Source organism: Oratosquilla oratoria, chromosome 14 (assembly GCF_046742065.1).
Source record: "Oratosquilla oratoria isolate Oo_2021 chromosome 14, ASM4674206v1, whole genome shotgun sequence".
Taxonomy (NCBI): Eukaryota; Metazoa; Arthropoda; class Malacostraca; order Stomatopoda; family Squillidae; genus Oratosquilla; species Oratosquilla oratoria.
Window position 1 is genome coordinate 44,263,603 of NC_134790.1, and position 6,629 is coordinate 44,270,231.

A 6,629-nucleotide genomic window follows, 5' to 3' on the forward strand; every position below is an offset into this window, starting at 1 on the left:
TTTCTTCCCAGTTTTCTTGTTGAAAGAATTCTCTTATTTTGTCAAAGTTTGTTTTTTCATACATCATTCTTCCTTTTCTATATTGTTCATTTCTTTTCATATATTTTTCTTCATTAAGTTCCAGTTCAATCAATATGTGATCACTTTTACTTATTGGTGTTTTATATTCAATCTTGTCCACTATTCTAGGTTCAGATGTAATTATTAAGTCTAGTCTCGATGGTTCTTCTTCATTTCTATACCTAGTGTTCTCCTGTATCCATTGTGTCATTGTATGGTCAGTAATCATCTCAAGTAGAGCGTTTCCCCATGAGCCGTCTCCACCCTTTACTGTCATTTCTTCCCAGCAGATTTCTTTGCAATTAATGTCGCCAATCATATCTATTCTTCCTCCATCTTCCATTATTTTATTTAATGTTATCTTTGTGTCCTCTAACATACTTTTATGTTCACTCTCCTCCCATGAGGCTGTTTTCGGAGGCACATAATTTATCACAAATTTTCTGCTCTTCTTATCTCTGTCTTCCACTTCTATCATAATCATCTCTACTGTATTCTTTCCATATATGACACCCCTCACATTTATATCCTTCTTAGTCAGGAACATAACTCCACCCCCTTGCTTTTTCTCTCTGTTTTTAATCCAATAATTATATGCATCATGTCCTACACTGTTGGGTGGTAGTGGGCCTTTTAATTTTGTTTCTACAATTCCCATTATGTCCGGTTCTTTTTCTTTCAAATAATCATTCAGCTCATTCAATCCTGTTATTAATCCATCTATATTTGTGTAAGACACTCTTAGTTTTCTGTCACTTCCATTGTGTTCTCTGTTTCCCTTTTGTTTTTCTCTTGTATGTCGAACCGCCTTAGTTTCATATTCACTACTCTCCAATAGAATCTCTCTTTTTCTGACTCCGTTCTGCTCTCGTTTTTTTTTCTTAGCTTCAAGTCTTTTCTGCTTTTCTTCCTCTCTTTCCTCTTTATTCATTTCCCTTTTTATCCATACCTTTTTATATTGTTCACTTGTTGCTAGTTTTCCTGTTTTGGATAAGATATTCTCTGCCGTCGATTGTGACCTGAATTTAATCTTAATTGGTCTGGTCTTATCTGTACTATACTTTCCGAGCCTGAATTTTTCCTCAATTTTCTTCATAATTTCTGGTTCATCTTTCTGAATTAATTTTAGTAAACTGCTTACTTTTTCATTTTCCTCATTGGTTCTTGAGGTTCTATCTGGGTTATGTTTCTCTTCCATTCCTAATATAATTATACATTTCTTTTTATCAGCTAAGTCTCTTACTATATTCTCCTTCTGTCTCATCACTTTAATAACTGAGTCTTCAGTTTGTTCTCTCATTTGCTGTTTAATTATGTCAGTAATTGCAACTTTACTGTTTTCTTGAATTGTCTTCCATCCCTCTCTGTTTTCTTTATTATTCATCTTTAACTCTTCATTCTCCTTTTTTATTTCTTTTAACTGTCTTTTTAGGTCTTCTATTTCCTTAGTTAAGTTTTTGTTCGCCTTCTCTAGTTCTTCCAATTTTTCAACCCTCTGTACAATGTTGTTAACATGACCGAACCTACGCTCCCAGTCCTCGATCATCTTATCGACCTTCTCTTCTAGTCTTGTCAGTCGGGGGGGGGGGGGGGGGGGGGGGTGGGGGGGGGGGGGGGGGGGGGGGTGGGGGGGGGGGGGGGGGGGGGGGGGGGGGGGGGGGGGGGGGGGGGGGGGGGGGGGGGGGGGGGGGGGGGGGGGGGTGGGGGGGGGGGGGGGGGGGGGGGGGGGGGTTGTGTCCCCCCCACCCTCTTTAAATCCCTGGAAAATATTCTCATCACTTTCTACTGTATTGCTCTTATCTATACTTCTAATCTTTACATTTTTATTAGACATTGTGTCGTCGCTTAGCTGGTCGGGGGGCCGTTTTTTGGTGTTTACATTTCGTTTGTCTGCCTGGGCCAAGTCTTCTCCTTCCTCATTTCCTTCCATTTCCCTCAGCAATCCCTCCCCTTCTCTTCTTTCCCTACTTTCCCACTACCCCACGAGCAATTTCTCCCCCACCCTGTAAATACAATAGGCACTTCCTTTGCTTTGGGATCCACGAAACTTCACTTTTCTTCAGAACGTTCTCTAAGCCGTCCGTTCGTTGAAGTGTGTGTGTGTGTGTGTGTGTGTGTGTGTGTGTGTGTGTGTGTGTTTTGCTTGTAATCAGGCAACCCCTCATCAGATGAGGATGTGTGACCAACCCGGTTTCGGTCTGCGGCACAAGGTTATAACAAAATAAGGATGCAGTAGTTTCACATGGTATGTTTCCTTAGACTGTTTAATGACTATAGTACACATACCAATTTTATGTTTCTGTATTAGTTTCACAATCTGAATTGCCACAGAAAATTGCAAAGGTATACAAACACAGCCACCTTAATCTACCATTACCACCCAATATACTGCACAGCTGTGGTACTTCCAGGTATCAAAAGCATTGCAGGCATGCTGATTTCTGCATCTGGAACTTATCACTGCCTAATTTTGAAAATAATTAATGGTCCTATTTGCACTGTAAAATTTTACCGACTTCAATTTGCACTTACATTGTAAATGTTTCAACTTTGCCTTCACTATTGACTCATTTTACCTTTCACATTGAAATACAGAAAGGGAAGTACACACGAGAAAAATTACATTTGCTGAAACTCTACACTTAGTTAAAATGACAAAGCTTTCCACCAAACAGCTGATGCATCACCAAATGAGTATGCAAATGGTGAATGAAATCAACAACACGATGTTTCATTGAGACAATATTAAAGTGTAACCATAGCCAAAATATTCCAAGACGTTAACTTTCGTTTTCAATTTGGAATCTTTCCTTCTCCCCAAATTACTTAGTTTTATCGTATAATGTGTTGGTTATACGTTTGGATAATTCTAAAGCAGGGGTTCTCAAACTGGGGTTCGCGAACCCCCAGGGGTTCACAAGAAGATTTCTAGGGGTATTTAGATGGTTGACGAAAAACGTATTTTAAATAGTGGTAGTTGTGGATTATGAAATTCCGTGCTAGCAGTGTGTGTTCCTTCAATCTCACTGTTCTACGCTGGTTTCTAAATTAACAGTGTTGATTACCAATAGTTGAATCTGGTGTGTGTTTGTGTGTGTGAGTTAGTCAATAAATTACCATTCTCTTTATTGTCAGATTATTGGGGGTTCGGGGAGATGATCTTATAACTCAGGGGGTACTTAACGAGAAAAAGTTTGAGAACCCCTGTTCAAGAGGATAAAATTAAAAATATATTCAAAGTGTTCACGAAACTCAGATACCCCGAAGGACTACTGCACAGATTAAGAAAGAAAGCAACGGTAATAATGAGAACGAAGACGGACAACCGGTCCAAAGAAGGCAGGGTTGGGATTTTGTCCGTTCCGAACTGGGTCACTTTTTCGAATGAATAAAACCATATATGGTGTTACATAGAATAAGGTCAGTAAAATATATCACTTAATTGAAAAGGTTAATGACAGAACGCCTCTCTCCATAGGAATCCATAAAGGGACCTTGATGATAAAGGTCCATTGGACTGTTTTAGGAACGATACACTTCACAGATAGTAACTGGGTAACAGACTAGTTCCACCCCTAGTCTCAACCTCTATTGTAACCCAAGCCCAATATCCACCTCCTCTTACGACATCCTCACCCTTTACCCCAGCCTTTAACACCAAATTCCAACCCCTCGTACCAACTCCATCCCACCCATACCGCTAATCCCCACCCCAAGTCCCAAATCAAACCCCAACACCAACCGCAACCACTAGACATCGCCTCACCTTTTAAGGTTATGGGATTCGAATCAGGAGCGGCAAAATCCCAGGTTCACCACATCAGTAGTCTTTCCACCGACCTCCTCCTCCCTGAGCTACGATTTTCATCGAATATTTTTGTTAATTACTCTCTTTGGTCAAGCAAAGAGATATAATAGAGAAGGACACCTACACAAGGACTTACATGGGATAAACAAGTCTCTCGTTGCAACTCACAAAGGAGGAATCATTTAGAAAGGAAACCATGGTGACGAATCGCCACAGACGTTGCAAGTCTTTATATTCTCCCAGTCTTTATAATTTGTGAAACCTACATGTAGGGTCTTCACTCACTGGCGTCAACTTGCTCTGTCTCTTCAACACTGGTGTGTGTTGTTTTGAGTTTGCTATATCAAATAGCTAACAACTTTGTTATTAGGTTGAGGGGAGCGTAGATACCGGATTGAACGTCTGAGAACGCTTTCAATTTGGGATCTTTCATCCACTCAGCTGAATAATATGATCATATGACATTCGAGAGAATAGGAGCTACGTAACGGTATTGAGGGGGTTGTTGTTGTTGTTGTGGCTGTTGAGTTGTCAATGGCATCAGTGGATTATGACACCAAAGCTACGGAAGAAATCGATCGTTCTCTCGTACTAAAGCCAGAAGCCATCCATCCCAGATATATTGTGTTCATGCAAATGCGTTGACAGTACAGTGCATTCTGAGATGTGATTGGCTAGCAGAATAGGGATGTTAGTATGTTTTGTAGTATTGTCGGGTCTGTATGTGTGTGTGTGTGGATGGACTCTCATTTAGTGTGATGGTACCGTAGTTCTTGCTTAGTAGATGTGATGTTTTGTGTGCTGTGCATGTCAAGACGTTATCGGAAGCGCGGAACTCCGATCTCCGCGTGTTAATGATCTTTGGATGTTGTTTGTGTGCATCCAGTGATTATCTTAATTGCCCTGTTTTGTATGACTTGCAACTTTGGTATTGTGAGTTTTAGATGGGAGCTGCCCATGCTGGGTTAGTAGGAGTATAGTTCAGCACGAAGCATATGCAATGTTGATTTATTAATTGGTTGGTTTACGAATATGTTTTTTTCTGAAAGCTGCGCCCTCGATTGCATTGGGGTTATCAAAGCATGTATAACATTTCTGTGTAATGCCTGTATATGTAGTGCGAAAGTTATTGATATATTGTATATGAAACCAAGTACTCTCTGATTTGTGTGTGTGTGTGTGTGTGTGTGTGGCATGTGTATATTTAGCCTGAGATATGGTTCGATATAATATTGTATTCAATGGTGAGATGAGCTATTTTTCGTTATCTGAATTGCAGTATCTTATGTTAACTTTAGAAATGAATGGTTTGTTCCGTGCGGTATGGTGATTTGAATGTTCTAATTGCAATATTAATGTCAGAAATGGGGTAAGTGTTTAATGTGATAACCTTTATATATTCCGTAAAATCTGTTCAGTTTGATTTTTTGTGGTCGGTAAATGTTCGCCAAGGTGTAGGTTTGTTTTTACGTGAAATGTGTTAGTTAATGATAATGGGCAGATGGGATGACAGTAGCCCTGACACTATAGTTCATGTTCACGTTTATACGATATTTTTTGACTGGAATATTACATCTGGGGAAGGTATGGTGAAATTTACTTAATGTGGTGCACATGTGTGTTGTTGAGAGTAGAAAGAGACATTGCAGTTGTGAGGAAATGAAGTGGAGATCCACCCGAGCCAAAAAGGTGAGCACGGGCGTTGATCTCCATGACGCCCATGATCCAACGACGCAGCGTCCCTCCGATGGCGCATGAGCAAAGTCGTGGCTGGCGTCAATGAAGTCATGCCAACCGGCGCAATGACGCTCGCGTAGTTTGCGTTCCACCACGAAGGGAGATAACTGGGATAAATTGGCTCTCCTATTGTGTGGTCTGGTGGGGTGGGGTGTTGTAAGGAGGGTGCCACCGTGTATAAGCAGGGACCAGGGGTTAATGTCGAATGTTATCATATCTATGAACCGAATTATGTAAGCAAAAAGTGCAGGTGAAGAGCCAACGTCAGGAAGGGTGCGCAGCTGCGGCCAAAACCGTCACTGCTAAGAATCGGAGAGAAGTGCGGGATTCGAAACCTCAACCAAGCGAATGCGAGACCAACACGCTTCCGATAACGAGAATTAGCCTTTTGAGGGTTGCAAGTGCTCCTCAGCTAGATAAGGCAGGATGACTTTAGCCTGAAAATCAAATCTACTAATTCTTTCACCGCTGATCAAGACATACATTTGTTCTGACCGCCACAAAGGGATTTTATTTAGATAAGAGAATTACCCCTCATGAACATAGGGAAAGGGTTAAGCATGTCATCGAAGTATGTTGGTATGCTTGAATATATTCGTCTGCTCCTCATGAGGATGTGTGTGTGTGAAAAATCAAAGGATAGAAGGAGGTCTCAATACTGATGGAATGATATTTCCTCAAGAGTCCGTCGTCATAAAATCTCGTAATTTTTGTCGTTGGTGTTTTCCTGATTATCATCAGAATGGAGCTGTTAGTAATTAGTGTTTTCAGCAATGCAGATATTTTCATAACAACTTAAGGAACCATTAAGAAACTTTTTCGTAGTAGAGCGCGTCGTGGGAGAATTTTTTTAAGATTAATTAATTAATTAGGTCGCCTTTTCATATTCAGTCTTTTCCCCGTGTGTTTGCCTGACTTTATAAGGTAAAGCCTCCGAGGTGGGTTACTTCTTACACACACTCACACACACACACACACACACACACACACACACACACACACACACACACACACACACACACAC